Raw genomic sequence first — 11393 nt, 5'->3', positions numbered from 1 at the left:
AGAGATTGGCGATACTGAGTGATCCAGGTTCAGAACGAGCCACCGGAGCGGCGTGACCGAGGTGGACCTATGAGGAAGGAATCAGCCTGCAGAACAGAATTCGTTGAGGGTCGGAAAGCTGTAAGTTGGATCCGGACACCATAACGGGGAGTGGTGAGACCTGAGACATAGACTGTCATTAGTGTCATCTGTTGTGTAGGCTAGAAATCCCGCAATTGGCAGGCTATTTAGCCATATGTGATCACTAATAGGACTGTGCAAACGTCTGTGTCTATAAGTAACACAGGAACTTAATACTGGGAAATCAGTACAACACGAACCCTTGGGAGAGAGAGGGAAATCAAAGTTCTGAACATTCCTATTTTTGAGCTCTGGTTTCGTTTTTATAAGTTTATATGCATATATGACTATTCGTTTTTATTAGTCACGTGACTTGAGATTTTTTAAGGGGAACCAGCACACTCCTTGTGTGTGACCGCATGTGTGGATGCATGTGATATAGTACTGTTTTAAAGATTGTCTAAAAGACATATAGGCCCAGTAAGGAGAAAATTCTAATTGCATATGGGCCATAGATTTAAATAAAGCTTTTATTACAATATAATTATGTCCAGCGCACTTCCTATTACTATACAATTTTGATCCTTTGTTGAGATAGGGAATAGGGGGTAACCCTATCCCGGATAGTTGCAGCAGGAGGCAGATAATTTTGTGGAGAACTCCGCGAGAGTAATTTATTACGACTAGAATCTTAGGCAGCGCCCTCCAGTCCCCTTTTTGATACTGCAGATCACCATATAATCAGAGATCTGGTTGTTGCTTACACTGATTATTACACCTGCATTATACAGTCTCAAAGGCTCAGGAAAAGAGGTGGGTTTTTAGCCTTTTCTTAAAGGAGAACTGTAGTGAAAGGTATATAAAGGCTGCCATAATTATTTCCTTTTAAGCATTACCAGTTGCCTGGCTATCCTGCTGATCCTCTGCCTCTAATACTTTTAGCCATCAACCCTGAACAAGCATGCAGCAGATCAGGTGTTTCTGACATTTTTGTCAGATCTGACAAGATTAGCTGCATGCTTGTTTCTGGTCTGATTCTGCAGGCAGATAGCTCAGCAGGGCTGCCAGGTAACTGGTATTGCTTAAAGAGACTCCGTAACAAAAATTGCATCCTGTTTTTTTTATCATCCTACAAGTTCCAAAAGCTATTCTAAGGTGTTCTGGCTTACTGCAGCACGTTCTACTATCACCATCTCTGTAATAAATCAACTTATCTCTCTCTTGTCAGACTTGTCAGCCTGTGTCTGGAAGGCTGCCAAGTTCTTCAGTGTTGTGGTTCTGTGATGCATCTCCCCCCTCCAGGCCTTCTCTGCACACTGCCTGTGTATTATTTAGATTAGAGCAGCTTCTCTCTTCTCTCTTATCTTTTACAAGCTGGATAAATCCTCCTCTGAGCTGGCTGGGCTTTCACATACTGAGGAATCACATACAGGCAGAGCTGTCTGCACTCTGCAGGAAGAAACAGCCTGACACTTCAGTGGATGAGAGCTGCAGGGGGAAAGAAACACACAAATGATCTCTTGAGATTCAAAAGGAAGGGTGTATACAGCCTGCTTGTGTATGGATGTATTTTCTATGTGTGGACATACTGTACATCAACCTACTTCCTGTTTTGGTGGCCATTTTGTTTGTTTATAAACAAACTTTTCAAAACTGTTTTTAACCACTTTTAATGCGGCGAGGAGCGGCGAAATTGTGTCAGAGGGTAATCGGAGATGTCCCCTAACGCACTGGTAGGTTTACTTTTGTGCGATTTTAACAATACAGATTCTCTTTAAAAGGAAATCAATATGGCAGCCTCCATATACCTCTCACTACATTTCTCCTTTAAAGCTGTCCAGAGAAGGAGCCTTTCAGACTGATTGTGGAAGTGAGTTCCATAGAGTAGGGGCTGCATAGGAAAAGGCCTGAGCACCAAATGTTAAGTGTATCCTGGGAATAACCAGCTTCATCTTGTTGGCAGAGCGGAGGGTGCAGGGAGGGGTATAAAGTTTCAATAGATCCGCTATGTATTTGGGTCCCATGTGGTGTAGAGCCTTGAATGTCAGCAGGCAGATCTTAAAATTGATTCTCCATTTTACTCGCAACCAGTGAAGAGTTTGCAGTACTGGGGAGATGTGTGAGCTGCGGGGGGCACTGGCTAGGAGTCTGGCTGCAGCATTCTGTACTAGCTGTAAGGGGCGCAGAACCTTATCTGTAGATCCGACGAACAGGGCGTTGCAGTAGTCTAGGCGGGAGGATACGAATGCATGAACCAGGGCAGGTAGGTCTTCAGCTAGGATAAGGTGTTTGATTTTCACTATATTTCTTAGATGGAAGACTTGACGACAGTTGATACCTGCTGTCTGAGTGTTAGCCCAAGGTTTCTGATTCTGATAAGTGTAAACTGCAATGGAGAGTGGGCATGTCCCCGCCATGTGTGTATTTACATTACCTGTCCTGTGTCACGGTGCCCATTGTCTTCCCAATCTGCCGCTCTTCCCTATACACGCTGGCCAATGTGGCGCCTGTGTGATGTCACATGACAGTGTGCTATGCACCAGCAGCCTGTATGGGAAGTGTAACGGACAGTGGTGGATTCGGAAGACGGGCACCACGACACAGGACAGGTAATGTATGTATTTGGCGGCACCAGTTTTCAATCTATTAAATTATAATAATCGGAATTAGATGGTCAATTGGCCGCTAAGTTGCCTGATGTATGGCCACCTTTAGGGCTGGAACCTACAAGAGCTATTTTTTTAGCATTTAGGGAGCGCTTTGAATCGCTAGCGCTTTCCCTTTGCCAATGTAAATAAATGTAACACAGTGTTCTCCCCAGAATTATTTTCCAGCCGGGTGGCATGAAATTGTAGCCGGGTGGCATGAAAAAGCAGCCGGGTGGAGAGAGATGAAAATGCAGGTCAATTCTGCTTACAGCATAGGAGGAGGTGAGGAGGTGAGCCAATGACAGCCGGGTGGTCAACAAATCTAGCCGGGTGGAGCACCCGGCTAAAAGAGCCTGGGGAGAACACTGGTAACAAATTCAAAAGTAGCGATTGCGATTAGCAAAATCGCAATCGTAGGACATGCAGCATTTTGGGAGCATTTGCGCTTTAATGTAATGTATTGAAGCGCTGGCAAATCACTCATGAATCGCTACACATAACTATTTGAGTGCGATTGTAAGCTGTAATAAAATTCTGATACATTGAAAGGACCAATCAGAATTAAAATCACTAATTGCAAATCGCTACACAATCGCTGGCAAAAAGCTTACACTGTTTAAAGAGAATCTGTACTCTAAAATTCTTACAATAAAAAGCATACCATTCTATCCATTGTTCTCCTGGGCCCCTCTGTGCTGTTTCTGCCACTCCCTGCTGCAATCCTGGCTTGTAATTAACAGTTTTATGCAGTGTTTACAAACAAAAGACATAGCAAGTGATAGGCTCAGTGTGTGAGTCATACAGAGTGTGCAGGGGGCCTGGAGAGGGTGTGTATAGCTTTTATCCAATCACAAGCAGCACAGCACATTCTAGCCTGACTGCCTCAGCCCGACAGAGGAGAGAAGATTAGATCATATAACAGAGATAATACAGCCACTGTGCAATTAGGAAAGGCTGCAGTTAGACAGAGCACATTAGAACAGGTATAGGAACTTATAGGATAGAAGAAACAAGGATGAAAATTTTGTTACAGAGTCTCTTTAAAATCTCTCCCAAAAGCGCTGAAAAACGCTCATGAAATCGCTAACAAAACTCTGAATAAAAACACTAGCGATTGCTATAGCGTTTTGCAATTTGTAGTGGTTTCCAGGCCTGAGGCTGGATTCACAGTGGTCAGTTGCATAGCGCATGCATTATAATCCTCTATAATGAAACCCCTGTGTCCGTGCACTGCCCCTGTGTAGTGTTGTCCGTGCTGAACCGTCGTGCGCACTGCGCAGCACGGTCAACCCTACACAGGGATAGCGTGGGACCAGGGAGCCAAGCGGGCGGCGTGTCAGCGGGTGGGCGGGTCGACCGGTGGCCAGGTCTGCGGCGGGGCAGCTCGCGCGCGGCGCGTATGCGTGGTGACACTGCGGCGGAGAGTGGGTGGGGAGTGGAGGAGAGGGGAGGGGGGAGTGGAGGTGGGAGGGGATGGGGATTCCACACAGACCTAGAGCCAGTTTTTAAACGGGCTTAGGTCACCTAGTGTGTTATAATACGCTAGCAGGTGCAGAAAGAGAGCAACCAAAATGGCCTCTGACCCCTCTCACCCAGCTCACTCCATCTTCCAGCTCTTGCCTTCAGGAGTAAGATTCCGGTCAATCGCTACCAAAACCTCCAGACACAGGAAGAACTTTTTTCCTCAAGCAGTAGTCATACTTAATGCTGAACCACGTTAGAGCTGCTAAGACTTGAAAGTAATCAGCACAGAAGTGAAAATGAACAATTGTCACATTGCTTACTGCCACTATACTTATAATGTCATTGACTTGTAATATTCACATTGTCTGCCCTTGTATTGTTTTTGTTTGTGTTTGTTAAGCAACTGCCAAGACAAATTCCTTGTAGGTGAAAACTTACTTGGCGAAAATAAATTAATTCTGATAACTGTAAACTGCAATGGAGAGTGGGCATAGACTTTAAAGGACAACTGTAGTGAGAGGTATATGGAGGCTGCCATATTTGTTTCCATTTAAGCAATACCAGTTACCTGGCTATCCTGCTGATCTTCTGCCTCTAATACATTCAATCATAGGCCCTGAACAAGCATGCAGCAGATCGGGTGTTTCTGACAATTTTGACAGATATGACAAGATTAGCTGCATGCTTGTTTCTGGTGTGATTCAGCCATTACTTCGGCCAAATAGATCATCAGGGCTGCCAGGCAACTGGTATTGCTTAAAAGGAAAGAAACATGGCTGCCTCCATATACTTCTCACTACAGTTCTCCTTTAATACAAAGCCTGCATGCAGTGAGTTAGGATAATGTGATCAGTTACAACGCAGTACTGTGTAAAAACAAAACAGAGGACACCAAGAGCCCAATAGTGCAATATTGTCTGGTAAGCTCAATATACAGTGGGTTGCAAAAGTATTCGGCCCCCTTGAAGTTTTCCACATTTTGTCACATTACTGCCACAAACATGAATCAATTTTTTTGGAATTCCATGTGAAAGACCAATACAAAGTGATGTACATGTGAGAAGTGGATCGAAAATCATACATCATTCCAAAAATTTTTTTTTACAAATAAATAACTGCAAAGTGGGGTGTGCGTAATTATTCAGCCCCCTGAGTCAATACTTTGTAGAACCACCTTTTGCTGCAATTACAGCTGCCAGTCTTTTAGGGTATGTCTCTACCAGCTTTGCACATCTAGAGACTGAAATCCTTGCCCATTCTTCTTTGCAAAACAGCTCCAGCTCAGCCAGATTAGATGGACAGCGTTTGTGAACAGCAGTTTTCAGATCTTGCCACAGATTCTCGATTGGATTTAGATCTGGACTTTGACTGGGCCATTCTAACACATAGATATGTTTTGTTTTAAACCACTCCATTGTTGCCCTGGCTTTATGTTTAGGGTCATTGTCCCACTGGAAGGTGAACCTCCGCCCCAGTCTCAAGTCTTTTGCAGACTCCAAGAGGTTTTCTTCCAAGATTGCCCTGTATTTGGCTCCATCCATCTTCCCATCAACTTTGACCAGCTTCCCTGTCCCTGCTGAAGAGAAGCACCCCCCGAGCATGTTGCTGCCACCACCATATTTTACAGTGGGCATGGTGTGTTCAGAGTGATGTGCAGTGTTAGTTTTCTGCCACACATAGCGTTTTGCATTTTGGCATAAAAGTTCCATTTTGGTCTCATCTGACCAGAGCACTTTCTTCCACATGGTTGCTGTGTCCCCCACATGGCTTGTGGCAAACTGCAAACGGGACTTCTTATGCTTTCTGTTAACAATGCCTTTCTTCTTGCCACTCTTCCATAAAGGCTAACTTTGTACAGTGCATGACTAATAGTTGTCCTATGGACAGAGTCTCCCACCTCAGCTGTAGATCTCTGCAGCTTGTCCAGAGTCACCATGGGCCTCTTGACTGCATTTCTGATCAGCGCTCTCCTTGTTCAGCCTGTGAGTTTAGGTGGATGGCCTTGTCTTGGTAGGTTTACAGATGTGCCATACTCCTTCCATTTCTGAATGATCGCTTGAACAGTGCTCCTTGGGATGTTCAAGGCTTTGGAAATCTTTTTGTAGCCTAAGCCTGCTTTAATTTTCTCAATAACTAGATCCCTGACCTGTCTTGTGTGTTCTTTGGACTTCACGGTGTTGTTGCTCCCAATATTCTCTTAGACAACCTCTGAGGCCCTCACAGAGCAGCTGTATTTGTACTGACATTAGATTACACACAGGTGCACTCTATTTAGTCATTAGCACTCATCAGGCAATGTCTATAGGCAACTGACTGCACTCAGATCAAAGGGGGCCGAATAATTATGCACACACCACTTTGCAGTTATTTATTTGTAAAAAATGTTTGGAATCATGTATAATTTTCGTTCCACTTCTCATGTGTACACCACTTTGTGTTGGTCTTTCATGTGGAATTCCAATAAAATTGATTCATGTTTGTGGCAGTAATATGACAAAATGTGGAAAACTTCAAGGGGACCGAATACTTTTGCAACCCACTATATAATGTAATGTCAAAGGTTCTTATACTCACAAAGGTGGGTTACCATCAGGCCACCACTTGACATGCAGGTGGAGAGTATTAGTACCTGACCCCACTCAGGTATAAAAGTCGCTCTCTGTAGATAGGAAAATGGGGAAAGAACCCCTCCACCAGGGGTGGAATTAATCGTGCTGTAATATGTACGAACAGAGGCGCCAAGCAGAGTAAAACACTGTTCTAAAAATGATAAAAAGAGGGAAGTCGAGGTTGACTTACCTCCCTCTGGTAGTGGACATATACTCAAATGCAGAGTTAAGGAGACACTGAAGCGAAAAAAAAAATATGATATAGTGAATTGGTTGTGTACTATGAATAATTACTAGAAGATTAGCAGCAAAGAAAATATTCTCATACTTTTATTTTCAGGTATATAGTGTTTTTTCTAACATTGCATCATTCTATAATATGTGCAGATTACACAACACTCAGCATTCAAAATGAGCCTTCCAGAGCAGTCTGTGAAGTAATGAACTCTCCTCTAGCAGAGGAAAAGTAAATAGTCCAGGAACAGTTGAGATAATAAAAGTCAGATAACAGCCCTCTCCACGACTAACTTAGTCGGAGAGCTTAATGGCTTGTTTGCACAGAGATAACAACTGGAGTTTCTCAACTCTTCCTGTACTGGAAACAATTACACTGATGTATCTGATCTTAATGTTTTATTTCTTAGCTGTGCTACACATACAAATCATAATATCATCATTTTTTTTTCGCTTCAGTGTCTCTTTAAAATATACAGTTTATTCACAGCTCCCTAAAATCGCAACGCGTTTCGCGGTCAACAGTCCCGCTTCATCAGGCAGTACAGAAGCATATAAAACTGGTTCAGGTCCATAAAGTGTGTGAGCGCTTCAGTGAACAGATAGAGGCGCTCACACGCTTTATGGACCTGAACCAGTTTTATATGCTCCTGTACTGCCTGATGAAGCAGGACTGTTGACCGCGAAACGCGTTGCGATTTCATGGAGCTGTGAATAAACTGTATATTTTTTACTCTGCATTTGAGTATATGTCCACTACCAGAGGGAGGTAAGTCCACCTCGACTTCCATCTTTTTATCATTTTTAGAACATTGTTTTACTCTGCTTGGCGCCTCTGTTTGTACATATTACAGAACGCAGTACTGTGAACAGGCCCATAGAACTGTAGGGGCAGTGAGTTGACATGCAGAACTATTCTGCAATGCAACTGAGCACTTTTGTATTACATAACTTTTGTATTAAAGTATATGGCCAGTCTCCATTGCAGTTCACATTCATTATAACACTAGTGTTATGCAATTGACCATTGTGAACCTAGCCTAGATAAATATGATTCAGCTCCATCAACTGCTGTGAGCTTAAGCCCAGGCATCACAAACACTGCTCAGGAAAGCCTTTAGGGACACATTCTTTCACACCTAATGCGGATCAGAGTAGTTGAGATCACCTGTAGCTGGAATGATCTAGCTTTTATTTGTATTTACTATTGATCTAAAATGTTCCTTTAAGCTGTTAATTATTAACAAACTTTTAAACGTTTGTTTTCAGAAGCAGCATTCAACTCTGAACCTCCGGGACCACCAGCAGTATGGACGGAGCTCAGACACATCCTCCTCGCACTCAATCAGGCTTTGTTTAAGGTTTCATCTGTCACTTTTACGAAATATATTGCGTTTACGGCTACATTGATATGGGTGCATTCTTAAAGGAGGCATCCGAGGTTGCAAAAAAAATTAGATCTACTTACCTGGGGCTTCTTCCAGCCCCTGGCAGCCGACATGTCCCTCGCCGCAGCTCTGGTGTCCCGGGATCTCCTTTGTTTCAGATGGCGACCTCCCCAAATCGGCCTCTACTGCGCCTGCGCAAATGCCGCTGTCAATCACACTCACGTGGTCTGGAGCGTTCTGTGCAGGTGCAGAAGTACTGCACCTGTGTAGAACGCTCCAGACCACGTGAGTGTGATTGACGGCGGCACTCGAGCAGGTGCAGTAGAGGCCGACTTGTCGAGGTCGTTATCTGAAACGGAGGAGGAGATCCCGAGGCACTGGAGCAGCGGCAAGGGACATGTCAGCTGCCAGGGGCTGGAGGAAGCCCCAAGTAAGTAGATCTCATTTTTTTTGCGACCTCGGATGTTTCCTTTAAAGTGCGTACACACCTAAAACACTGATGTCACCAGTTGGGATCAGGACCTAATCCCCTTGGGTGACATCGCTGGGCTGGACTGTACACCTACGTGTCAGCTGTGTAGCTGACAAAGTGTTGTTGCTATGGGGGTGCAGAGGGAGGATGGAGTGGCGTGTGCGGCATGTCATGTGGCGGGCAGGGAAACGGCAACTTCAAAGAAGTTGATCTGCTGGCCGAATCGCTTGCCGAGCGGCTGTCACTGCTCGGGAGCCTCTGTACACACACCTGATTATTGGCTGAGGAGGTCCTTATCGCCTGCCTCAGCCGACTTACAGGCATGTATACGAGGCTTAACAGTTCTTTCACACTGACACTTTGCGTTGTAACGGACACGATGCATGCAAAAAAGCAACTGAGCATTGACTAATATTGCGCGTGTTTTTATCACAATGCCCTGCATGCTTTGGTATTGCAGTACAACTGATGAGGTGGGAACTGTTCAAATATTACAGTGCAGGAAACAGTGTACCACGCAATGCATTAGTATGAAAGTACCCTGAGCCAGGGCACTATCTATACAGAGTTTGTATGTTCTCCTCGTCTCTGTGTGGGTTTCCTCTGGGCACTCCGATTTCCTCCCACATCCCAAAAACCATACAGATAAATCTGAGTGTGGCAGGGGTGTCTTGGCACCCTGTAGGGAAAAGGCACAGGAGACAAAAACGGTAGCCCAATAGTGTAATATGTCAAAAGCAGGTGAAATTAGTGAAATAAGAAAAATACTACTCACAAAGGAGGGTTGCAGGGGGCAACCGACCACAGGAAGCAGGTGGAGACAACTAACCCGACTCCACTCTGGGTGGTCCTATCCAGGACCCAGATGCGGTCGCTCTCTTGAGGAAAAGGGCAATAGATGGTCACCGTGGTGGGACCACGGATGGTCTGTCGCTACCCCTCAGACAAAATTTGTATGGGGGTAAACTAAGCACAATAGGTTAAGAGGTGCCCTGGTAGAATAAAAGCATCTAAAAACAGCTTAAAATTGGGAAGAAAACGAGGTGACTTACCTCAATGACGACATATTACGCAGCGCTGCACAGTGTATATATATATATATATATATATATCTTGTCACTAACTGTCCCTCAAAGGAGCTCACAATCTAATCCCTGCCATTGCCATATGCCTATATTATGTAGTGTAAGTACTGTAGTCTAGGGCCAATTTTAGGGGGAGCCAATTAACTTATCCTTATTGTTTAGGAGTATGTGAATAAATCGTTGTATCTACAATCAACAGCATCGTGTCTGTTTCTGGGTGTTGTCGGTCCACCACCGCCACCTGAATACTTTTCAAACGTTTTAGTGAATTTTACTCTTCTGGCGCCTCTGTATCTTCATATATTACTCCATCCACCCTTGGTGGAAGGGTGAAAAAAACTCTTCTTTTCTATCTACAGAGAGCGACTTCTTATTCCTGAGTGGGGACAGGTCTAATCTCCCCACCTGCGTATACAGTAGTTACCTGACTGGTAACCCAGGTTTGTAAGTATATTACTTACTCTTTCAACATTGCTCCTTTGGTTAAAACATATTACACTATTTTGGGCTCTCGGTCTCCATTTCTCTACCCCCAATTAACTTATCCGTATGTTTTTGGAATGTGGGAGGAAACCGGAGTGCCCGAGGGAAACCCACGCAGACACGGAGAGAACATACAAACTCTTTGCAGATAGTGCCCTGGCTGGGATTCGAACCAGGGACCCAGTGCTGCAAGGTGAGAGAGCTAACCACTAAGCACCGACAACGTGTTTCAGAGGCTCCCTATTCTGAAAAGATTTATCCATTTGGCACTGTTATTGGCCTGAGGAAGCGGGCATAGACCCGCGAAACACGTTGCCTGTGCTAAATAAAAATCTTTTGTAAAATTACAAAGATTTCGTCATTGAGGTAAGACACCTCGTTTTTTTCCCGATTTTAAGCTGTTTTTAGATGCTTTTATTCTACCAGGGCGCCTCTTAACCTAGTATACAGATAAATTGGCTTCCCCTAAATTGACTGCCAGGTGTAATTTGCCTTCTTAAAACAGAAGGTACTTGCGATAATTCAGCTTTAAAGGGAACCTTACAGAGGAACTCCAGTGAAATTAATGTAATAAAAAAAAGTGCTTCATTTTTACAATAATTATGTGTAAATGATTTAGCCAGTGTTTGCCCATTGTAAAATCTTTTAAATCCCTAATTTACATTCTGACATTTATTACATGGTGACATGTTTACTGTTGGCAGGTGATGTAGCTGCTGCTTGCTTTTTTGGCAGTTGAAAACAGCTGTAAACAGCTATTTCCCACAATACAACAAGGTTCACAGACAGGAAACTGGCAGGAGTACCATGGTCCTCAGAGTTTCTTGTGGGAGGGGTTTCACCACAATATCAGTCGTACAGCGCCCCCTGGTGGTCTGCTTGTGAAAAGGAATAGATTTCTCATGTAAAAGGGGGTATCAGTGTCACACTCACCATGGCGGCCGTCCGCA

Source organism: Hyperolius riggenbachi, chromosome 5 (assembly GCF_040937935.1).
Source record: "Hyperolius riggenbachi isolate aHypRig1 chromosome 5, aHypRig1.pri, whole genome shotgun sequence".
In the NCBI taxonomy this organism is placed as follows: domain Eukaryota; kingdom Metazoa; phylum Chordata; class Amphibia; order Anura; family Hyperoliidae; genus Hyperolius; species Hyperolius riggenbachi.
This window is presented reverse-complemented; position numbering follows the sequence as displayed.